Consider the following 26,516-nt stretch of genomic DNA (forward strand, 5'->3'; position numbering starts at 1 on the left):
GTGAAAAGACATATTGCCCAAGATTAAGATTGGAGGAGTAGGGATAAAAGGAGGAGAATCTACATTGAATGAAACATGAAGAAAACTAATGTGTTGAGGTCACCATTCTACTATGTTTGAAGGGCATCAAAGCTTAATAATAAGCAAGAACCAAAGGAGAGGAAAGTCCCACTTTAGTTTTGAAAGGCAAACTTAGTGTTTGGGAAAGAGAGTAAACATGCCATACACTTGAAAGAGTTCACATGGATGAACAAAGGGTTCAAAATAGAGATATTCTTGTGCTAGTAACTAAAATTGTAGGGCTGAACTAAAGTCATCCTAGTGGTCAAGTGATTTGGCATGGATCCATGTGCACTTCTTCCTGAAAGGTTTGGTTTAGCAAAGATAGATTCAATATAGATTTTTATGGCCGAATATGTACTACTATATGTGAATCTTAACTGTGAAAAGAGAGAGTTTTTGATAGGCAATTCAAGAGATCTTGGTCTGAATAGTATCAGTGGAGTGGCTATATGCATCATTCAAGCTATTTAGAGTGATCTAGAAGCATTGTTTTGAGCTAAGTACTTTGTATTACTGGTATAAATTCCTTTTGAGTAGAGATAAGATTTTGAGTTATTGTCTTAGTAGGAAGAGTTTTGTGTAGCCCATCAACTTGGATACAAAGTCTCTTGGCCAAATTGAGTTTGTTTAGTTGTATGGAGAAGAGATTACTAAGAGTTATACTGGATTCTATGTATTGAAATATCAAAATGAGAGCATGAAAGTGTGTCCATGAGGGAGAGAGAGAAAGCTCAACTACAAGAAGAAGATCTTGCTCAGTGAGTTGTTCACAAGTACAACTAGTATACTCTCCTCTACATTGAGAGTGACCCCTTTAGGTTGTTTATATAGCCTCTAGATGGCTAGGGTTAGGGTTTCCCCCTGCCCTCCAGTACATTCACACCCATATACCCTTATCCACCCTTGCATACATAGGGTTCGTATGCCTATTATAGATTTAGAAAATTCGATCATCAGGTGGGTTAGAGACAAAGTTGTCCTCCAATGCTTTTCATACTCCAAGGTTGGTAGGACATTTACTAGTAATATGCCATGTCTTCTTACATTTGTTGCATTACATTTTTTAAGAATATTTTTTCCAACAATTTTTGACAAGATGTCCCTTTTTGTTGTAGAAGAAGCATTTAGTGGATACAGTATGAACCAAGACTTAGTCACGGGGCTTGTTGAAGTGGATGCCTAACTAGTGCTACCTTCTTTCTGATTTCTTTTCTCCTCGTCTAAACAAGATTGGATGGTGCTTTCCGAATTCAGATTAGGGATATTTGTAAGAGTAGTTACAAGGGTTGAAAATACCTTCTTTACGGCCTTCAAGAGAATTGCAATGGCATCTTCATCATGAATTGGAGCTTGAACTAAGGCTAGCTATGCCTTGAGCCCCTTCATTTGAGAAATGAACTTACCTAGGTCTTCTCCTTGTTTATACTCCAAGCAAAAAAAATTGATCTTAAGGAAAATTTTAGAGTTATTTCTTATAGCATCATAAAGCTTTTCAAGCTCATCCCATTTCTCCTTAGTGGAGAGTTGGTCAATATGATGAATTAGGGACTCATCTAGATGAATCATGATGATGGCTTGGGCTCTTTCATCATATTCTACATCAAGTGGGTTTTATGGATCAATAACCTTGGTCCCTTTGATGAAGGGCTAGTAGCCCCGTTCCATCATTTTATACTTCACTAGTACTTGCCATGGATGAAAGTCTTTTCCATAAAACTTACAAATTCAAGGTCTAACATCGGCATAAGCCATAGCCATGATAGGAAGGTCTTACCGATTGCCCTAGGTGATGGCAGTGTCTAGTCCTTTACACAATGGCCAATATGTGCAAACCAAATGAAGGAAATTATCTATGTGCTCATAGATGCCACATAGCCTTACAATTGTGTAGACTTAAAACTATGCAAAGATGAGAAAGGTTGAAAGTTATACATGTAGAGTAGTTCAAAATAAGACTTTGGTGGTCCTTTCCTTTGGACAACCCTTTGTTTGGTTTGATTGTCTTCCTGGGCTTTAATGAAGTAAACTTGGATTGAAATTTTGGCTCCTCCCAATCTTGTGGTCTAGTGGATGAGTGTTAGTTGAAGAAGGTTGACCGAGAACTAAAATACTTGTAGAGGAGTCCAAGGAGATTTCAATTACATCCATATTTCTATTTTATCATAAAACAATAGCATCTAATGACAACGTGTTGTGTACACTTTGCCCTACTACACATGGGTGTACGAGCTTATTGTCAGATTCATTTGACGTGCTTGGGTGTTTCCTAGATGTTCGTAAAAGCAAGAAAGTTAAGCTTTCAAGCTTGTGGCTATGGTTTCCAACATGATACCCAATTAGGTTTTTGCTCTGTATGAGCAATAGGGATGGAATTTTTCCAAACCCTCTTAGGTGGAGATAACTCACTTGGGGCGCTAACAAAGCCCTATGGTAGCTTGGATGATTGTGCCCTCGGCAGGTTGTGCCGTTGAGCTGAACTGATCTTAGTGAAATCTACACCAGATTCACAAATTCTAGTAACGGTGTCCTTCTAGTTGCCTAATGTTGAGGATTGTTGTGGCATGCTAAAGTGCCTTGATCTGGGAGAAATTAAGGAAAAATATGCTCTCTTTTGTTCATGCCAGGTCCTCCAACAAAGGTGGGTATGGCATGCAACTATGGAGGTCAAGATGTATAATGAGAAAATGACATGCTCATGTGCACTTAGTGGGAAATGGAGTAGAAGGAAGCTTGTTAGATTAGAGATGGCTCTGATATCATGTTGAAATATAAGAGTGAGAGCATGAGAGTGTGCACAACAGGGAGAGAGAGAGCTCAAGTACAAGAAGAAGAACTTGCTCAGTGAGTTGTTCACAAGTATAACTAGTACACTATCCTCTACTTTGAGAGTGGCCTTCAGGTTGTTTATATAGCCTCTAGATGGCTAGGGTTAGGGTTTCCCCCTGCCCTCCAGTTCATTCACACCCAACTACCCTTATCCACCCTTGCATATATAGGGTTCACATGCCTATCTCTCAACAATGTGGAATTTTTGTTGAGATAAATTGTTAGAGTTTTCTTTAATTTGAATCATAGAATTTCATGAATCACTTCTATCTTATCTCTTTACTCAAACCCATATGGTTTAGGGCCTATCACTTATGTCCCTTGACACAGTGCACTAATAGACCTTGAAGAGCACCTTCTTTGGTGGCTTGCACAAATTCACTAACATATGCAATCTTCACAATTGCATCCTCATTCATAACATCCATATCTTCTGCATCCCTATTGAAAACATCATATGCATTCTATACAAGCTATCATGTGTACTCATAAACTAAGCATCATTGGCATGCAATGTCATTGCCTCATTTACATTATTAAACAAAGCAACTACTATCATGATATCTTCCACATTCTTAAGTATCAATAGATAGCATATCTGCATCAACAAATAAAGCATGCATACCTTGCATACCTTCAAATAGTATAATTGTATCATTGAATAACTCCTCCATATCATAAGCACCTTGAGAAGGTATTTGCATCTATATATCATTAGAAAATTTAGCACAAGCATCTATAAAGACCACATCTATATTATGCAAGTCACCTAGATCTTTAGTATCCAAAATAGCATCCTAAGAAGCAAGTAGCAAATTTCCAAGGTTATCATGCACAATCTTTATTGCATTCTATTGTAAAGCATCTTCACAACCCAACTCTAGATCTTCATCTTCCTCTAAATCCAACCTAAACTACTATTTTTTAAGAGTATGCTTGAAATTCTCCCAAGTTGGACCATATGTCTTAAACTTGTGTCGAAATATTTCTTTTCACAATTCGTTCAAAATACACTATCCTTTGATCTTCTAGGAAACCTTGTAGTTGCACCTCCCTATCATAAATTCTGAAATATTTTGTCATATCCCACTCATCAAATAGATCCAACTCATTTTCTATCAATACAAACACCTCTATGGCCAAATCCTCCATCCTTTTAGTAGCTTTTGCAACTTCTTGTTGCTACATACATGTTGCAAATGTATGAAATAGCTACATCACATCTGCTTTATAAACCATATCTGGATTCAATTGGGTTCTTAAATCCTTGCGAATGCCTCCATCCTTTTAGTAGCTTTTGCAACTTCTTGTTGCTACATACATGTTGCAAATGTATGAAATAGCTACATCACATCCGCTTTATAAACCATGTCTGGATTCAATTGGGTTCTTAAATCCTTGCGAATGCCTCCATCCTTTTAGTAGCTTTTGCAACTTCTTGTTGCTACATACATGTTGCAAATGTATGAAATAGCTACATCACATCCGCTTTATAAACCATGTTTGGATTCAATTGGGTTCTTAAATCCTTGCGAATGCCTCCATCCTTTTAGTAGCTTTTGCAACTTCTTGTTGCTACATACATGTTGCAAATGTATGAAATAGCTACATCACATCCACTTTATAAACCACGTCTGGATTCAATTGGGTTCTTAAATCCTTGCAAATGCCATCTACACCCAATTGGAATTCCATATTAGAACCCTTGCCCTAGTTGATTTCACATTGGGTTTGCCAAATATGTGGGGAAGATTTTTATGTGTATGCGGCCAGTGGGCCTTTGGTTGTGAGATTTCAAAAAGTGAAGAACCAAGAAGAGAAGATGATGAAGTAGAAACTTTTTATTGACAATCAATATCCAAACCCTATTAATAACACTATCTCAAGTTTCATTTTTCATCATGAAACATGGGTCCATATATCCAAAACCCATGATCAATTGCTTGGCATTTAATCATCACCCTATACATACGTGTCATCTTCTCACCCCTTTGTCTATTTTTATTGAAACTCTTCCAATGCAAAAAATCATCATATAGATATGTTCTAAAGATCTAGATGTAAGATTCTAATTTCCTTTCAAATTTGTACCCTATATGAGAGAGAGATACACACAATCTTTTCTTTCCCAAGTTTAAATGGAGGTTTTTTCCTTACCAAGGAAAATAGAAACATGGTCTTTTAATACCCTTGCAACCTCTTCAAGTGCTAAACTAGTTGGATTGACATGAACGTTGCCATGTCAATTATCCTAGTAGACATGGATCAATACACTGAAAATATAGTTTAGTTATGAATCCTAGAATTGGAGCAAAGATGCCTCCATATCTTCTCTTTCTCATCAACATCTCTAGAAGGATTGTTGGTTGTGTCCCATACAATCAAACTCAAACTGGCACTAGAAGAATTTAGTGGATCACCTGAAGAAGTGAAAGAAATCCCAACAATGGCCTTCCACTCATTGCTAGCCTCTCTAACTGACTATCAAATTCTTTTCCACCTTTAGTAATCACATTGGATATTACAATATTGTTGCAGTCAATGTCTTCATGCAACAATCAAACATGGAAGCTATCTATGATCACATGGTCTTCAAGTCTATACTATTATTACTTTTAGTTAGCTCACAAATTGTAGCCTTTGTCTCCTATTCAATCTTGGTATCATAGAGGACATGAAAGAAAAAACTCCATAATGCAATTTCACATGGACCAAACTTGCACTGATTTCCATCTTTGTCTCCCAATCATGCTACAATTTGTAATGTGCCCATTTGTCCGCTTGCGGGACACGTCTTAGCAGCCCATCAGGAGGAGGGTCTAGAAGGCTCCGCCTGGCACTCACAAGGAATGACATAGGGTTTGCGATCTAGGTCTTCCCAAGTCTGCCCCGAGCAGAAGTGTCCAACTGCTTCCACTTGGGATCAGGGTTCCTTTCTTACCAGCAAAGTCTCACCCTTTCTGCCGAACATCATAGACCCATTCCTTTGTCCTAAAACAGAATAAACCAAAGATTCTACATCACTAATTAGGTCTTTATTATCTCATTATTTGAGAAATGTTCCCAACTAACCAGGACCACCCTTCTGTAGGACGGACCCAAGTCACGTCCACTGCACTTTCCTCAATTTGCTTTAGTTATCTAATTACCTAACACATTACGTTTTGACATCCAAAATCAGCTCCCTTAATTAAACATTTTAATCACGGGTTCCTTCACGTAACTTAGGCACTGACACAAAAACAATGTCAAGCAAGTTCTTATTTGTCATAGTTCCGGACTACATCCAACATCATGCCCGAAGGCCATCCCAGTAATCTACAAGATCGTTGTTCCGCCCATAGACTAGTAGACGGGCCTCGAGATCCCATCTCGAGTCATGTTGGCCTCTTGTTCGGGATCTGGAGGCAAGGGATTTACAGCCAGAGCCTCCCTTGGCACCCAAGTGTCCTCTCGCTCCAAGTAGTACCCACGGAGAGACCTCTCGCGGCAGGTTAGGTCCATATACCCGGCACCGCTAATAGCCCTCTTAGATAGGGCCAGGCAGACAGTCGGAGGTAACTGTTTTTGCCTCTCCCTCCAGGATTTCAACCTGAAGCATTAAGTGTTTTCCTTGAATTAGTTCCTTGAGTGAAGAAATCAAATAATGTATCTAAGTATAAGCACGAACATTTCGGAGGTAGTTTGTGCGACCGATTGCTAAGGTGTGACTCCTTTTTCCCAAATGCCTAGCACCTGATCTTGGGTCTTTCCACGACTTGGCGAAATCCCAATAATTTCAACAAGAGCAAATGGTCTTGGTAAGTTTACTTATACTTTCTTAGGGTATCCTAATCCCTAACTGAAGCACTAGTGGGTTAGTCAAGGTAATGGAGATGCCTTATTCGTGACCCAACCAAGGGTAGTATAATCTCTAATTTCGGCCAAGCTAAGTTAACACACATGGCAACACATGATTCCTCATTTAAACTTTCAAGATGCCGTTTAGATGCATGCGATTCTTCCAATTCTCTTAGGTCGGTTTTATATAGGATTTCTCAACCATCATGCATGTTGTGCATTTAGTATAGTTGTCCCCTAAACAGCTTTTGTCTCCCTTTATTCCTGGCAATGAGTACTTATTTCTAATGCATCGGATCACATGTGACTTGCGTCTATGAAAGTCCTAGGGTTTTGTTCCTAACGCAACAAATGTATCTTATGAACAGAAATTAACATTTCATGTGTTTCTTTTAACCATAATTGTGCAACGTGAATTCTAAATGACTATTCCTGCACTGAACTGGTTAAAAAGCTATCATTTTATGTGAAATAAGGCGATAACCCTATCATTTTATGTGTGTAGAGGTTATCATTTCATGTGAGGTAAGGTGATAACCTTATCATTTTAGGTGAGTAAAAACTTATGCGAGTTCAACCCTACCGTTGCATACAACTTAGTTTTTAGTATAAACAAAACCTTATGCACAACATTAATCCTTCCATGAGAACTAAGTCCTAAATTAATTTTTTTAATGCTTGGAACTTGGGCTTGATTCGTGTCTGATGCATTGGTCGTTCGGCTCGTCCCTCCAACATTACCGATGGCTTGGGCACCTAAGCTTCCCACAACTTTCTTCTTGGGAGCCATTCACCTCGCGGAGATTGGGCAGTCCGGACCTTAACGATTTCGGTTAGACGCGATCGGTTGGGAAGACCGCCGGATGTGGTTCATTGCCAGGAGAGTGGCTTGGGTGACTCGTGGCGGTTACCTCATTTTTCTTTTTTCTACCTCTCTTCTTGTCTTTCTTCCACTTCTTTCTCCTTCTGCTCCTTTCTCTTTTCCTTCCTCTACTACTTCTCACCTCTCTTCCTCTACCTCTTCTTCTTCTTCCTCTTCCTCTCTTCTACTCCTTCCCTTCTCCTCCTTCTTGCTCTTGCTCTCCCGCCATAGCTCTCGAGTCCAGCCTTCAATCCGTCGCTCCCTTTCAACTGGTATCAGAGCTTTGCTTTTCGACTCTTGAGCTTGGTTCGTGGCATTCTCAGCATCCCATCGACTCCCTACTTGCATTGGGTCTCCTTCCCGGCAGCCATATCCGACTCCTTCGAGCTCCCGTCACTCCCCGGCTTCCCGAGCATCTTCCCGGCATTGTTGGGCACCTTTAGGGCATTACATCAGAGGTATTTGATCATTTTCTTCAAGGTTTACTTCAGTTTTCAGGTCTCACAGGCTGTAAACAAGTTGTGGGCAGCCATAGCTTACACCTCTTGGAGCTTCCTTCACCTGGATCTTGCTTCCAGCCTATCAAGGCTTGTTGAGGCTTGATGTAGGCCTTCTTTGGCCCTCATTTGTGCCCCCTTTGGGCCCCATTGTTGACACGTGGGACAGCAGACCCCCCAACCAGCTCACGTTTTTTTTACGCCTGTTTCAAAATCTAGCCCAAAAATCACTATTTTTGTCATATCTCGGGCATTCGGAACCCGATTCAGGCAAGGTAAGAGTCTAACTTGGGGTTTTGGCACGCTCTGGATGCGATGGTGATGTCAGATTTTTCAAATTCTGATGAAAAATCTTTTGCAACAGATTTGAGGTCTGAGACAGCATGTATTTGTATGCCTACACTTGTTTGGGCATGACTACATAACTGGTTTGATGCCTATTGCATCCCGATTGATTGGGGGATTGAAGCTACATGAATGCTATGATTTTGGCCTAATTTTGGGGCTGAAAATACATAGTTTATAATAGTAAATGCATGCTGAATACTCTTGGGCTGAAGCTATCTTTCATTCTTTGACATATGTCTATTGGTTCTAGATGTATGTCTTGGGTTATGCTATGATGTATTGATCATCGAGGGACGACTTTGAGCTTGTCATTGAATCTGGATGCTTTTGGAAGCTTGAGCTTATTTCAACCTGCACTTATTGACATTGGTATATGCTTTGACAGTGATGCTTCTTGGGTTTATGCATACTCATTTCCTACGGCTTGATGCTCATGTCACGATTGATTACCCTATGCATACGTTGAGCTTGAGTGCTCATTGAAGCTCTACCTTGGATGCATTTTGGATTATCTGGAGTAGTCTTGGATGTTATTTGGCTTGTCAGAGTTTGGTTTGGGATGTACTATTGATGTATTGTCTTGGACTTATGTCATTGGCACTGTGTCTTGCCTTGGCTTGAGCTCTTAAGCTCGTACATATGGCTTTTGTGCCAGTGGGAGCATTCTTGAATGCTTATCAGACATTGAGCAGGTGATACTTTTATGCACTGAGCTGTTACATGCTATTGAGTAGTTACAGAAACTTGAGACTTTGGGACTTATTACCTTTTGGGATGATACATCATATGTCTTGGTTCACTGTATGCTTATGAGCTAAGTCTCAGTTTTGGATCCGTATCTTTGTGAGCTGACACCTACTTGCGTCAAGTTTTGGTAGTGGCAAGAACACTTTGCCCCATTGACTGGGGGGTGTGCCTACTCACTGGTAGATGTTTGTATGACATACTTGGGTGTTGGATTCATGCTTATCAATTGTCATATGCTTATGCTATGCCCGCATGATGCCGGCTTTGGTCTTGGCAATATCTGATTGCCTTGGGATCTGATTTTGGCATTGTTAGCTCTCTTTTACTGCAATCTGAAATTTATTATAGCAAGCATATATGTATGGAATGACATGGATTTTTCATGCTGAAACACTTTGAAATGATGTATTTTCACTAGTACTTGGTGGACAATAGCTTTGATTCCACTTTCCTTGCCATTTTTCCTTGATTTTGGTGATTTTTTGGTCATTTTCTATAGTAAACAGCAAGCAGTTTTGAACTATCTACAGTCTTCTAGCTTGCATTATGGCAAGTTCATCCATTGATCATGCTATTTTCAACATCACTAAGCTTGATCGTACGAATTACTCTTATTAGAAGAGCCATATTTGGCAAGTGTTGGTACAGAAATCACAAATCAAACCTTTGAGGTTAAGCAAGCATCCGCCTACAACTATGCCAGATGAGGAATGGCTTGAGATTGATGAGTTATGCAAGTCCACCATTGTATTGTCTCTCACAGAACAGGTTCATTACAATGTATTTGAGGAAGAATAGAGTGCATGGCAGTTGTGGGATAAAATCAAGAATCTCTATGATAAGAAAAGTCCAGCGAGTCAAATGTATTGGCTTAAGCAGCTTATGGATCTGCGCATGAAGGAGAATGTGACTATGTCTGCTCACTTGAGCCAATTCCATGCTATACTCAAGAACTTGACTTCAAAGGACACCACTTTTGTAGAGGATGTCACTTCTCTTTTCTTGCTTGGTACTCTTAATGAGTCATGGGATGTATTCCGCACTGCATTATGTGCCTCTACTGCTACCTTGAAATTAGCTGATGTTGAGAGTGCTCTTCTACAAGAAGAGCTTAACCGTAAGAATTTGGATGCCTCTCCTGTGTCTCATGCTATGACAATTAGAGGCAGGAATGATGGATATGGAAAGCATGATAGTGGTAGTGGCCGTGGATGAGATTCTCAGAAATCTCGGTCCAAGTCTTGTGGGAAGTCACGTAGCAAATCCGTGGTAGGACTACAGATGTTACTTGTCACCATTGTGGGAAAAAGGGCCATATTAGGCCACAATGCCATGAATTGCACAATGAAAGGTGCAAAAGATAAGGGGAAAGACAAAGTGCAAGATAAATCTTCTGATCGCAGCATAGTACCTGCAAAGTCCAGTGTTAAAATTGAAGAGATCAATGTTATGTAGCTTGAGAATGTTGATGATGATGATTATATCCTAGCAGCTTCTTCTAGTGCTTCGCAGATAATAGAGATACACTCTATGTATGCACAGTGTTGGCTCTTGGACTCAGATGCATCCTTTCATGTGACACCTTGCCGAGAGTGGTTTCATTCATACCGTACTGTTTCGGGTTCTGTGTGCTTGGGTGATGACAGCTCTCTTGATATTGTGGGCATTGGTGATGTTAGGCTACAATTTCCTTCTGGAAGCAGTTTTTTTATGCAGGATGTACATCATGTACCTGCTTTGACACTAGTCTCATGTCAACTGGATAGCTTGATGACACAGGTTATCATGTATCTTTTGGAGACTCTACATGGAAGATCACTAGTGGCAGACTTGTGATTGCGAGAGGTGCCAAGGCTAGCAACCTCTATCCCTTGATTGTATCCGCTTCTTCCCTTGATCATGTTTCGTCTGTGGGATCTATCCCACATGTATCTCTTTGGCATGCCCGTTTGGGCTATATGTCTTTGAAGGGAATAAAAATGCTTTCTAGTTTGTAGTAGTTACCGCCCCTTGATTATGCATGTTTTGATTCATGTGAGCATTGTCTTTATGGCAGGCAGACTAGGTCTATGCATAAGAAGTCTGGTAGGCCATGCATGAGAGATCCCTTGGCATTGGTACATTCGGATGTCTGTGGGCCCATGCCTTGTCAATCTATGGGCGGTGCAAAGTATTTTGTTACGTTCATAGATGATTTTTCATGGAAAGTTTGGGCTTATCCCATTAAGCTGAAATCCGATGTCTTGGCTGTGTTTCAGAGATGGCTTGCATTGGTTGAGAACCAGTTTGGGTATAGGCTAAAATGCCTAAGGACAGATAATGGGGGTGAGTATGTCTCACGTGCTTTTGAGCAGTTATGTGATGAGAGGGGTATTAAGCGTCAATTGACCGCTCCCTACACCCCCCCCAGAATGGTTTGGCTGAGCGGATGAATAGAACCATCCAGGAGCATGTACGCAGTATGCTTAGCCATGCAGGTCTACCACAAAGCTTTTGGGCTGAGGCAGTTAGTACAACTGTGCATGTCATAAACAGATCACCTTCTAGTGGTTTGGATTTCCAGGTTGCAGAGGAGGTATGGACTGGAAACCCCCCTCTTATGCGCATCTCTGTGTCTTTGGATTTGAGGCATTTTGCCATGTGCCTAGGGACAAGAGAAGTAAGATGGATCCCAAGAGTGTCAAATGCATTTTTCTTGGTTATGGGGATGTAGGTGAGATGGGTTACCATCTTTGGGATCCGCAGGCGTGGAAAGTCATCTGCAGTCATGATGTAGTCTTCCATGAAGACAAGATGCATAGACAGCCTGAGAGAGTAGTTGAGATTCGCAGGGTCATATTTCAGGAGGAGCCGAGAGCTTCCGCACAGCCAATTGGACAGCCTACAACTGCAGTAGATGCTCATGGTTAGGGTGTTGGACAAACAGCTGGGCAGGCAGCAGAGCCTGCCGTGAGACGATCTACTAGAGATACACGTCCACCAGATAGATTTCAGCCCTTGATGCATTATGTCTTGGTTACAGATGCATGAGAGCCTTTCACTTATGACAATCACTCCTGGGAGAGGGCTATGCAGTCTCAGATAGACTCCCTGCATAAGAATGACACTTGGGATTTGGTTTCCTTGCCTATGGGCAAGAATGCTTTGCCATGCAAGTGGGTGTACAAGCTAAAAAGTACCCCTGGACACCCCAAGCTAGCATATAAGGCTAGATTGGTAGCAAAGGGTTATAAGCAGGAGCATGGTGTGGGCTTTGACGACGTCTTTTCTCTTGTGGTTAAGATGACCACCTTGTGGTTAGTCTTGGCTTTGGTTGCTCAGCTTGCCTTGGATTTATACTAGATAGATGTCAAGGCGGCTTTCTTACATGGAGACTTGCATGATGAGATTTATATGGAGCACTCTAAGGGCTTTGCTGAACCCAGCAGGCAGCACCTAGTGTGCAAATTGAAGAAAAGTTTTTATGGCTTGAAATAGGCACCTAGAGAGTGGTATCATAAGTTTGATGCCTTTATGCAGTCACAGGGCTATAGCCGGAGTACTATGGATCCGTGTCTTTACACGAAGAAAGCTCGTGATGGTTCCTTATTGATTTTGGTACTCTATGTGGATGATATGTTGATAGCAGGGAAAGCTCATGATGAGTTAGATGCTCTTAAGGCTCAGCTCAAGAAGAGCTTTGAGATGAAAGATCTGGGACAGGCCGCTCACATACTTGGTATGCGCATTACACGTGACAGGCATCAAGGACTCCTCTACTTGTCATAGAGGGAATACATTCATAAAGTCCTTGAGCGCTTCCACATGTAGGACGTAAAGCCTATTGGCTGTCCATTGCCTTCTTGTGTGAAGGTATCACAGGCTAATTGTTTGCAGAAAGATGAGCAGAGGGCCGGTATGGCCAAGATTCCCTATGCATCCACAGTGGGCAGTCTTATGTATGCCATGATAGCCACTCATCCAGATATTGCCTTTGTAGTTGGTGTTGTGGCACGCTATATGGCTACACCTAGCAAGAAGCATTGGGATGCTGTGAAGGGTATCATGAGGTACCTGAAGGGCACTGCAGATATGTGCATATGCTGTGGCAGTCAGGATACAGGAGTCGTGGGGTACACTGACTCTGATTATGCAGGACATGCAGATAGTAGGAAGTCCACTTCTGGCTATGTATTCACCTATGCTGGAGGTGTTGTTTCTTGGATGTCTAGGGTGCAAAAATGCACGGCCCTTTCTACTAAAGAGGCCGAGTATGTTGCAGCCACTGAGGCTTGCAAGGAGGCTCTTTGGTTGGGTTGTTTAGTTGCTAACCTTGGTATTGATGCTATCCCTACACTGCATTCAGATTCTATGTGTGCTATTCAGTTAGCCAAGAATCCAGCCTTCCATGCAAAGACGAAACACATTGAGGTGAGGTATCACTTCATACGTGGGGTCATTGAGGACAAGCCTGTTGATCTTTTCAAGATCTCGACTGACCAAAATCCTGCATTTTTGCTCAGAAAAGCCTCTCTACAGAGAGTGCTTTGCCTTCCTCAGGAGGTTGATGGGCATGGAATGAGATGACGTCTTTCCTCATCCTATTGTACATGTGTACATGTTGTACTATCTTTTTTCTTTTTCTTTTCACTCCTCAGTGGGGCAAATTTGCCTTTAAGTGGGAGGTTGTTAGGGTTAAAGGCACCTCTGTCTAGCCGTCCGTGTATTACTACACTGATAGTCACAACCACTGCACACTGCAGGTGGCGGGCGCCCATCACCGTCACTTTATTCTTTATTCTTTTAGTGACAGTTTGAATAAAGGAAGACCCGGTCACACATTGTGACTGTTGGAGTTCCCATTTCTAGTCTCTCCCTTTCTTGCTCTTGCTTTCCCGCCATAGCTCTCGAGTCCAACCTTCGATCCATCGCTCCCTTTCATCTCTCTCCTCCCTTTTCTTACTCCTTCTTTTCACCTACGGCACGAAGCATCCGGGGGGGAAAAATCACTTTGTCTGGGCCCAGGACGGCGGTTTGTTTGGGGCCCAGGGAGGGTCCGCGGCGTTAGATAATTGGGGGGTTGACTAGGATCAAAGGCCTAGATGGCCTACGGGGTGCTGACCAGGAAAAAGTGATAGTTGGGTGGCAGAGTAGCCCCACCGGTAGAGCTCTGCCACTGTTGCAGTCAGTCACACAGGGGGAGAAGGGACCCCATTCGGAAGGGCCCAGGGAGGTGGCAAGCGCCTGATGGGGATGGCTATGGACAAGGCTCCAGGGGGGGTTGGCGCAATCAAACACAGGGGGGTTGTGTTGCACGATGGCGAGCTGGCATGAGATGGCATAGCCTCTATCCTAGGGAGGAGAGAAGCCCTCCCATTATATAGGGGAGGGGAGGGGATAGTTGGCATGGCCACCCTCCACCTGGAGGGTGCATGCCTTCCCTGCCAAACCACCTCTCCCACTCCCTCTCTCCTTCCCGGCGGGGAGAGGGAAAGGAAAAAAAATCGAGTTTTTAAAAAAAAATTCCCTTTCCTTTAATATTTAAGGGGAGGGTTTCGATGCCCCTTACATTCTCTCCCCCTTAGAGGAATCGAGATGTCCTCATCTTGAGAGGACCTGGGGGTATTGTTGGTTTTGTCCATCCAGGTGGCATCCTCTTTGGGATAATCTTTGCACTAGACGAGGTATTCTCTCAAGGTCCTTGACCTCAAATGCCTCTCCCTAACATCTAGGACTCTATCAGGCCATAGCTCAAGGACTCCTTGGCTAGGCATTACAACTTGCTGATCATCAAGTACATGATTTGGATTAGATAGATACGTTATCAATAGGCTAACGTGGAATACATTATGAACCTTAAGGGTTGCGGGCAGCTATAGTTTGTAAGCATTAGGTCCTAGGCACTTAGTGATCTTATAAGGTCCGCAATACCTTGGACGCAGGGTCTTGTACTCACCCAAGGATACTGAACTCTTTTTAGGGCGTACGTGGATGAAGACCATATCACCTTCAACGAAGGATCTGTCTTGCCGTTTCAAGTCCACGTAAGCCTTTTGTCTGTCCTTGGCGGCTTGGATGTCTTGTCTTATTGATTTGATTTGGTCATCCATGTCTTCCAGCATCTGCTTTGAAGCTTCAACCCTCAAGGTTGGATCCAAGAAGCTCAAAGGAGTACGACAATCGTGCCCATACAATGCTTGGAAAGGGGTCATCTGAATACTTTGTTGGTAAGAAGCATTGTAGGCAAATTCAACCAGTGGCAAATATTGAATCCACTTTTTGGGTTTGTGACAGCAGTGTGCCCTAAGCATATCTTCAATGGCTTGGTTGACTCGTTCCGTTTGACCATTGGTTTGGGGATGGTAAGCTGTACTGAAACAGAATTGAGTCCCAATGGCCTCGAAGATAGCCCTCCAGAAGTGTGATGTGAAGAGAGAGTCACGATCACTAATGATTCTTCTAGGTAACCCATGCAGTTTGAATATCTCCTTGATGAATAATCTTGCAATGTCTGAGGCTTTATAGTTTGTCTTGACAAGGATAAGATGTGCAACCTTGGTGAGCATATCTACTACAACCATAAGTTGTATCCTCCCTGAACTTGGGGTGGGCCAACAACAAAGTCCATACTAATGAATTCCCATTTCATTTGGGGAATGTCAAGCGGTTGCAATTTCCCTTGCATTTTGACATGTTCTGCCTTAATGCGTTGACAAGACAAACATTCCGTGACATATTTGAGAACGCCACCTTTGAGCCTATCCCAATAATAGCTCCTCTTGACCACATTAAGGGTCTTGGCATAGCCAGGATGTCCTAAGAAAGGGGAGTCATGGGCTTCTCAAAGTATCTTCTGCTTGAGAGATTGGTTAGCAGGGATACATAATCTTGTCCTGAAGTAGACAAGTCCACTACTGACAGAGAATTCTTGATACTTCATTTTTAGCTTCAGGTCTTGATCTTTGATGGGGACCTTCCTTAGCAATTTCTGATAGACTGGGTCATGACATGCCTCTTCTCTAGCTAGCTCAAGAATTGGGTTGTTTGGCATTGATACCTTTGTGGCTAGAGATCTTGCTATTGATGGATCTTGTAAAATTAGAGAATTCAGAAATGCCATACGACGGCTGAGTGCATCGGCAACTACATTCTCCTTTCCAGGCCAGTATTTGATTTCAAAATCATATTCTTCCAGCACTTCAATCCATCAACGTTGCCTCATATTGAGCTCATTCAAGGTGAAGATCCATTTAAGACTCTTGTGGTCCGTCACTAAGGTAAATTTGTTACCCAGCAAGTAATGTCTCCAAAGTTTGAGAGCATGGTTGACAGTCAACAGCTCCAAATCATGGGTAGCATAATTCCTTTCATGGCTCTTCAGTTTCCTTGAAGAGTATGCTATGGGGTGACATTCTTGTATAAGCACACATCCTAAGGCGAGTGGCTTGCATCAGTTACTACTTCAAACTCCTTACTAAGATCAGGAAGTTTCAGGATGGGTGCTGATACCAAGCTTTGCTTTAGTTTGTCAAAGCTGGTCTATTCAGCAGGTGACCATACAATTGCTACTTGCTTCTTTAGTAGATCAGTCAGAGGCACTGCAATCAAAGCATAGTTTTTGATAAAGATCCTATACCATCCCATCAATCCAAGAAAACTACGTATTTTTTTTATAGAAGTTGGTGTTGGCCATTCCAGAACGTCTTGGTCGGATCCACTGAAATTCCTTCTACTAATACTATGAATCCCATATATTCAATCTATCGCTTGAAAAATGCACACTTCTTCTTCTTGGCATAAAGCTTGTGTGCTCTCATTGTTTCAAGAACAATGCAAAGCTGGGGTTCATGATCTTTTTCCTGCTTAGAGTAGACTAGGGTATCGTCAAAGAAGACGAGTATGAAGTCATCAAGATAGGGCCTAAAGATATCTTGCATTAACCTGTTGAAGGTAGCAGGAGCATTTGTCAGTTCGAATGACATCTTTAGGAATTCAAAGTGTCCATACCTTGTTCTGAATGCAGTCTTTGGGATATCTTCTTCCTTGATCCTTATCTGATAATATCCAGACCTGAGATCTATCTTGGAGAAGATGTTCGCACCTTGAAGACGGTCAAGAAGTTCATCTATTCTTCGAATGGGATATTTGTTTTAATGGTCGATTGATTCAACCCTATGTAGTCAATGCATAGCTGAAGTGTTCCATCTTTTTTCTTCTGGAACAACACTGGAGCTCCCTATGGCGAACTGCTAGGACGGATGCAGCCTTGGTCTAATAGTTGCTTGAGTTGCTCCTTCAGTTCAATTCCTTCCGAGATGGACATCCTATATGGTCTCTTTGCGACTAGTGCAGCTCTTGGCTCTAGCTGGATTTTGTTGTCAACTTCCCTTTGAGGAGGAAGTTCTGTCAGCTCCTCAAGAAATACATCTGCATATTCCTTTAACCAGGAGGGTTCTTCCCCAGATTCCTGATTCTGATCTAGCTTATTTAGTTTAATCAAATATACAGGTAGACCCTTTCTAACTCCTTTTATTATCCGTGTTGCTTTTGCCAGCTGAATTTTTGGCTTACCCAGGTTCATTACCCTAAATCTCACCGAAGTCGGCTTCCCACCCAATAGGAATGTTACCTTAGCAGTTTGCCTGGTACAGGAGACCTCACGACCATTTGCCAATTCCACAAGTAAAGTAGGTGTGACTAGTGTGGCTATCCCTAATCTTTTTGCACAGATCAGTAAAATGAAGGAATGTGTACTGCCACAATCAATTAAGGTTTTGAAGCTTTTACCTTCATAATCCGATGGAGTTTGGATCACCGAGAATTGGCAATTCGGACCCTTTTTGTGAAGAGCGGCGTGGACCGTTGCCCTCTCAATGTCAGCATCCATGGATGGATATTCTTCATCGCCCAGCTCCTTATTGGCAACATTGGAGGTTCTCCCTCTGGCCATGACGGTGGCTCCTTGGCCATGGGCGGTTCCTTGGAATGGCCCTTGGTGTTGTCCTATGCTAAGCTTGGGACATTACCTCTTGAAGTGTCCAGGCTCGTTGCAATGGAAGCAATGGAGATTGCGGCTATTACCTTGTGTAGGAATAAAGTTGTTGACAGCGTTGATCCTATCTTTCTTCCTTTGTCCCTCATTTTGACCTTGTGCTCTCTTAGACTGGGCCATATACATTCCCTTGTTCTGATCCCTGTAAGGCCAAGTTCTATTGTTCCTTGGCTTGGTCTGCACCTCCTGTATTATTAGTGCAGCTTGAATGAGTGCATCTTGTAGGTCCATTGGGCGCATTGATTCCAAATGGGTGTTTATGGGTGGATTTAACCTTGTTGTGTCATATCCATTTGTGGCACGTACTTTAAGAGAGAGACAAACTTTGAATAATATGCATCAAGGGATAGTCCAAGCTGCTTCAATTCATAGAATTTGTTCATCTTCTATGTGTGGTAGGTAGGGGGCAAGTACCTCCCTTGCACAATTTCCTTAAGCTTCTCCCAAGTGATTGTACCTTCCGAGATCCCTTGGTCTCTACACCACTGTTTCCACCAAAGTCTTGCTTCATATGTAAGCTTAAGTTTGGCAAGCATAGCTTGGTTAGCAGGTGCAGTTCCTGCTGCCTCAAAATAGTCCTCCATGGACTCAATCCAGATCTCGGCATCAGTTTGAACAGTCCTCCCCTTACCATCGAATTCAGGTGGCTTGATTTGTTTGAGAAGGAACTTCTTCTCTTGAATCACAGCTGTACTTAGTGCAGGGGTCAGACTTGGAATCTGCACTTGGGGTTGTGCCTGGGCAATAAGATTCTTTATGTTAAAAACTTACCAAATGTTTCTCACATTACATTAATATGACCAGTACAGCTTTTAGCCAAGTGACCTAAACACTTCACTCCTTTGCTAACATTTACAGCCATGATAGACAGTAATAAAAATCTTATTCATTCATGAGGGCATAGCCCTTTTGAGTACATTTATTTTGGGAAAGTAGAACAAGATGATTGGCACATTAGTTTAGGGAAAATAGGATTGTGTTACATTCGGCTACAGGGATTAAGTAATAATATGGAGAGGGGTCATGGATTTTTAGGAATCAATAAGTCATAGGAAGCTTGGGGTATCCCTTCCTTTGATACCCGTTCTTCTCATAACGCCCCAGCACTTTGATTCCGTTGGTAGGGATCACCCAAGTCACTTCTTCATACACATACTTGTTTTGCTTGACTTGCCGATCGCCAACATGCAGGGTTGCATTTGCGTGAGCTTCAACAAAGATGAACAGCTTCACAATCTTTAAATCCTCCATCCACTTGATTCTCTTCAAGTTGGTCTGAAGGTACGCAAGTTGGTGGGCCGCTATGTAATATATTCCTGATTCTCTCATCCATCTCTGTTCTGCGTACAGGGGTGAAGGGTTGTAGATGCTGTCTAGAATATTCATCATGCCTAGCCTCCTTCGATAATCTGAAGCATGCATTGCAGTCATAAACATAACCTGGAACACCAAGAATTTGTTCCATGCTTCGCGACTCTGCAGCCCAGCATCCATAAGTAAGTAAGAAAATGTTCTCAATAGCAAATATTGCTCTACTTTCCTCCATTAAGTTCCTTTGTAAATATTAGATTCCGTTGGTTCGCTTTGATACCAACTGTAACATGCCTGTTTGTCCGCTTGCGGGACATGTCTTAGCAGGCCATCGAAAGGAGGGTCTAGAAGGCTGTGCTTGGCACTCGCAGGGAATGACACAGGGTTTGCGATCTAGGTCTTCCCGAGTCTGCCCGGAGCGGAAGTGCCCAGCCGCTACCACTTGGGATCGCGACCTAAGGTCAGGGATCCTTTCTTACCAGCAAAGTCTCACCCTTTCTGCTGAACAGCATAGATCCATTCCTTTGTCCTAAAATAGAATAAACCGAAGATTCTACATCATGATTAGGTCTTTATTATCTCAACATTTGAGAAAAGTTCCCAGCTAACTGGGACCACCCTTCCATAGGACAGACCCGAGTCACGTCCACCGCACTTTTCTCAATTTGCTTTAGTTATCTAATTACCTAACACATTATGTTTTGACATGCAAAATAAGCTTTCTTAACTAAAAAATTTAATCACGGGTTCCTTCACGTAACTTAGGCATTTACACAAAAACAATGTCAAGCAAGTTCTTTATTTGTCATAGTTTCGGATTACATCCAACATCATGCTCGAAGGCCATCCCAGCAATCTACAAGATCACTATTCCAAGTTCCGCCCGTAGAGTAGTACACGGGCCTCGAGATCCCATCTCGAGTCACATCGGCCTCTTGTTCGGGATCCAAAGGCAAGGGATTTACAGCCAGAGCCTCCCTTGGCACCCAAGTGCCCTCCCGCTCCAAGCAGTACCAATGGAGAGACCTCTCACGGCGCGTTATGTCCATATACTCGGCGTGGCTAATAACCCCCTTGGATAGGGCTAGGCAGATAGTCGGAGGTGACTGTTTCTGCCTCTTCCTCCAGGCCTTCAACCTGAAGCATTACGTGTTTTCCTTGAATTAGTTCCTTGAGTGAAGAAATCAAATAATGTATCTAAGTACAAGCACGAATATTTCGGAGGTAGTTTGTGCGACCAACTGCTAAGGTGTGACTCCTTTTTCACGGATGCCCAACACTCGATCTTGGGTATTTCCGCGACTTGGTGAAATCCCAATAATTTCAACAAGAGCAAATGGTCTTGGTAATTTGACCCTTGGTTGGGTCGCGAATTGCCGCTAAGGTGTGACTCCTTCTTTCACCTCCTCCTTCTCTCTCCCAATCCTTCTTTCTCTTCTCTCTCTCTCCTCCCTTCTCTTACTCCTTCTTTTCACCTCCTCCTTCTCTCTCCAATCCTTCTTTCTCTTCCCTCACCCTCTCCTTCTTATTCTCTCCTTTTTCCTTTTCACCCTACGGCAAGAAGCATCCGGGGGGGGGGGGGGGGGGAATTGGTTTGTTTGGGCCCAGGATGGCGGTTTGTTTGGGGCCTAGGGAGGGTCCACGGCATTACGTAACTAGGGGGTTGACTAGGATCAAAGGCCTAGATGGCCTACGGGGTGCTAACAAGGAAAAAGTGATAGTTGGGTGGCGGAGTGGCCACCGGCAGATCTCTGCCGCTGTTGCAGCCAGTCACACCTGGTGGGGGGGGGGGGGGAAGGGACCCCATTCCGAAGGGCCCAAGGAGGTGGCGAGTGCCTAATGGGGATGGCTATGGATGAGGCCCCAGGGGGGGTTGGCGCAATCAAACGCGGGGGGGGGGTTGTGCAACAGGATGGCAAGCTAGCGTGAGATGGCGTAGCCTCTATCCTAGGGAGGGGCGAAGCCCTCCCCTTATAGGGGAGGGGAGGGGATAGTTGGCATGGCCACCCTCCACCTGGAGGGCACATGCCTCCCCTGCCAAACCACCTCTCCCACTCCCTCTCTCCTTCCCCGATTGCTGTCGACAGGGAGAGAGGGGAGGGAAAAAAAATTTGAGTTTAAAAAAAAATCCCTTTCCTTTAATATTTAAGGGGAGGGTTTCTAGGCCCCTTAAACAATTATAGCCCAAAACTCACCTACTTAGCTACACAAAGTGTGCTTTCTCAATGGTGAATAGTACTCTAGTCTTCATGAATAATCTCTTTATCAAACAGCCATGACTTGTCAATATGAGGCTTATAGTGGTTCTTTTCTAGTCCAATAGACATGTTAATAGTTGTTCTCTCTAATTGCTAGGTTTTCCTTCAATAGTAACCACAATACCTACAATATCTATGCTAGCTCCTGAACTAATGACTTATCCCTTAGAATCACACTGTTGCCCACAATGAAGGTCTAGCCTTTCTATCAACAGCTATGACTTGTCAAGATGAGGCTTATATAAGTTCTTTTCTACTCTAATAGACACGTTAATAGTGGATCTTTCTAATTGCCAAGTTTTCCTTCAATGGAAACCATGCTACCTACATTATATATGCAAGCTCCTAAGTCCCTTAGACTCACACTATTGCCCACAATGAAGATCTAGCCTTCATCCTATAATTCCATGGAAAACCTCTTCTTGACTATAGTCCTAGCTAAAACCTCTTCTTGACTACAGTCCTAGCTTCCTAGTAGATAAGATACAAGATTATATAGCAGCTTACATCAAGCAGGTCGTCTCCTTTTGCTCTTTTAGGAACACACTACAATTTATGTCTGATAGGGTACCATCGCCATATACAATATCACTCATCACCAAAGTCTATACAAATTATTATTTGTCTATGGCTACTATAATTTGATACAAACTCTACCTTTTAACCTTTCCATCACCAGCTTTCATGTACAAAACACATACATGCCTTCAAGACTATTATTTCCTCTCTTCATCTTCAACCAAAATGATCGATTGAAAAAAATTATGTCACCTCTTCATGAATCATTGCATCGCTACCTTCCCACATCAATCAAGATACACAGCTAGCTATGGCTCATCACAACAACTCCTCCCTTGTTATCAATGGGGACTCCTAATGATAGAGAGGACAATGCATCCCCCATCCACACATTGCCTAGCTAGCATTTTTCTCCCCCTTCCCCCCTTCATCATGAAATTCCTCCTCTTTTTAGATGGCCCCTTTTTTCCTAATCCAGCTCATCTCAATGCGTTTTCTTTTCCTAAAAAGTGCACTTTAAATATTGGATTTGCAACACATAGACAAAACTCATCTTGTTTTGATATGTTGCTCAATCTTGATTAGGTAAAATCATGACCCATCCCAATCAAAATGAATGGTAGATGGAAAAGTTGATCAACATCTTATCCACCTACTATCAAGTGCTTTCCTTTGTCAACTCAAGCAAGACAAGTAACAAATTCACCAAACTCTACCATACATAGAAGTTTTCTTTTCTCGGTCTAAACAAGGATATTCACACCTTGAACTCAAAATATCATTATATCATATGAGTAGAGTCAAAGCACTTTGCTCATATCGAGTAGAGCCAGTGCTCTCGTCCTCACTCCTTAGGTTGTAACCTTGCTTGTGGTTGGAATCCTTGCAGTGGTAGTGATGCCTTGACACCATAGAGACAATGACCCACTACTTGACAAAGTGACCTTCCCCAATCCATTCCTCGGCCTATCCCTCAAGTCCTCTTCCCAAGCCAATTTTTAGTCTATTAAGCCATCAAAGGCCCCTTCCCCACACTTAATAAGGAGACAAATACTAGACACATTCGATCATGGCTTTGGGAGCTTTAATAGTTCCATCGAGTAATCTCAAAGTTTTAGATCCTACTACATTAGATCCACTACCTACTCCCTCACCCCTAACTATATCCTTGCTCTCCATTTTACAACAACAACACAAAGGTTTATGAGCCAACTATACATATCAGAGAAGAGAGCGCATCCGACAGTGGTGGTCTATCCCATAGCAACTACCATCCATGTTTGAGGTGTCTACAACACATAGGACTAGGACACTAGTGAATCCTCTTGGCTTCTCCTACATCATCAATATGCAAACATGGTAGTGGTCATGAATAAGGAGGGGAAAAGAACTTATCAATCATATGCATGACCTTGTTGTCTTCAAATATTGATATAACATTACTATGCTATGGAAGGCGCAAAATCTTGTGACTTGAGAAAAAGGGTATGGTCATTAGAACTCTCCATAGAGAGTTTCCATAGCCATCTATTGAAGATAGATTTTTAGTTGATTATATGCAAATGTCCACCATGAAACATCTCTCCTACTTTCACTCAAAGGCATGAGATGCCTATATCAATGGCATGTCTCATCCCACCTAATTTGAAAAAAGCAATTGAAATTAGTAAGGGAGGAAACTAAGGAAAATACTAATAAGTGGAAGAAATAGAAGGAGGAGGCATGCATGCATGCAAGTTGAGTTTGGCTTGACATAAAACCTTGGAAGTTGTGGTCACGCTACCTTTGAAATAAACTTTCTAAAGATAACCTTATTTAATTATTTTTTTAAAAATGTATATGTTTAGTTTTTTAAGACATACTAATTTATTGCATGGGTTGTTCTTACTAGTTCTCATATGTAAGCCAAGTCAAGAGTAGAGAGGGAGTATAGGTAGCAACATGGCATGAAGCATCTTGTGAACAAGCTATTCCAACTTGAAGGAGAGGTAGCAATCTTTAATCCAAGAACTTATGGTTCTATACGTGCTTACACATAATGTTTGATGGAATTAACTTTAGTTCTATATCTTTTTTTTTGTTGTAGGATTGCTATGTTGAGAAATTATAGAAGGATAATATCTTTGATTGAAGGTCTCATCATGTGCATTTTTCCCTATATATGGATGTACATATCATGTCCTACACTTATTTTCCTTATAGTCTATGTCTGATTAGATAGCAAACATAGATAGCAGGGATTCTATCCTTAGGGCCAAAATCCCTACTTGTTCCTTTTTCTTGTACACCTATCACTATAACTATCGATGTATTCTTCTCTACAATCATTGAAATACATGTTGGTATAATCCTTAATATATGGCATTTATTGTTTCTAATGTTTTTTCCTTATCGCCTATGTCTGATCAGATAGCAAACATAAATAGTAGGGATTTGATCCTTAGGGTCAAAATACCTACTTGTTCCTTTTTCTTGTATGCCCATCACTATAACTATTGATAAATTCTTCTATGAAATCCTTGAAATACATGTTGGTTAATCCTTGATATATGACATTTGTTGTCTTTGATGTTTTTCTGTTGCCTATTTTGATGCATATACTAGTGTACTTGCTCCAAAGCATTTACTGATGCTTATTCCAATAGCAAGGCCTAACATTTGAAAATAGTATCATGCACATTCCCCTCTTAAACTTTGTTGGTATATCCACCATCCATTGTGGAGAGAGAGAGAGAGAGAGAGGTAGAGACAGAGAGACAGAGAGATAGAGAGAGAAGATAGAAGAAAAGAAAGAGGGTAGAGGGAGTAGAGAGTAGAGAGTAGAGAGAATAGATTTGAGAGAGGAGAGTAGGAAGAGAGTAGGGAGGAGAGAGAACATATTGTAGAGAGAGAATAGAGAATAGAAAAGAGAGGGAGTAGAGAGAGGATAGAGAAAAGGAGAGTGGAGAGAGAGGAGAGAGGAGAGGGAGAGGGGAGAGGAGTAGAAAGAGAAGAGGAAAGGGGAGAGAGTAGAGGGAGCAGAGAAATGAGAGAGAGTGGAGTAGAAAGAGAAGATGAGAGGGGAGAGAAGAGAGAGAGAAGAGAGAAAGCAAACTAGATAGAGAAATGCTAGGAGTAGAGGAGAGAGAAGAGAGAGAATATATATAGAAAAGAGAGAGGACAAAGTAAAAAGAATATTACTTAATTAAATAATCAATTATTTATTTGATATAAAAGAATAAAGTAGGAAGAGAGTAGAGAGAAGAGAAAAAAGATAAGAGAGTAGGAAGTGTGTAGTAGAGAGAGGAAAGAGGAGAGAGAAAGTAGACTAGAGGAGAGAGAGAGAGAAAGTAGAGTAGAGAGTGGAGATTTGACAAAGGAGACTAGGAAAAGAGTATGGAGGAGAGAGAAAGTATGGTAGAGAGATGAGAGAGGAGAGTAGAGAGAGGGTAGGCGTAGAGGAGAGGAGAGGAGAGGAGTAGAGAGATGATAGAGAAGAGAGAGAAATTAAATTAGAAAGAGGAAAGAAGAGGGGGATTGGAGATAGGAGAGAGAGAGAGAGAGTAGAGAGCAAAGAGTAGAGAGTACTAGAGAGTAGAGAGAGGATAGCGAAGAGAGAAGAGAGAAAAACAGAACAAAGAGAGGGTCAGTGAGAAGAGAGGGAGTAGATAGAAGCGAGAGGAGAGAGAGCAACTAGAGAGTGTGGAGAGAAAAGAAACGAAGAGAAAGGAAAGAGATAAGAAAATAGATAACAGAGAAGAGAAAAAGAGAGAAGACAAAAGGAGAACAAAGAGAAGACATGGGAGAGAAGAGAAAAAGTAGAGTAGAAAAGAGAGTAAAGAGAGGATAAAGAAGAGAAAAGAGAGTAGATAATGAAGAGTATAAAGAGTAGAGAGAGGTGAGAGAGGAGAGAGAGGAGAGAGGAGAGAGAAAGGAAGAGAGAATAGGTAGTAGAAGAGTAGAGAGAGTAGAGGAAAGAAAAGAGAAAAAAAAAAGAGAGTAGAGTGAATAGAGGAAGAGTATGTAAAGAGAGAGTAGAGTAGAGAGAATAGAGAGAGAGAAGAAGAAGAAGAGAATAGAGAGTAGAATAGTAGAGAGAGAGAGAGAGTAGACGAGTAGAGAGAGAGTAGGGAGAGTACAGATAGAAGAGAGAAAAGAGAGTAGAGAGAGTAGAAGAGTAGGGAGAGAGTAGGCTGAGTAGAGAGAGGACAGAGAAAAATAGCAAAAGAGTAGAG

This window comes from Lygodium microphyllum, chromosome 1 (assembly GCF_053477565.2).
Source record: "Lygodium microphyllum isolate KBCC chromosome 1, Lygodium_microphyllum_v1.1.10, whole genome shotgun sequence".
In the NCBI taxonomy this organism is placed as follows: Eukaryota; Viridiplantae; Streptophyta; class Polypodiopsida; order Schizaeales; family Lygodiaceae; genus Lygodium; species Lygodium microphyllum.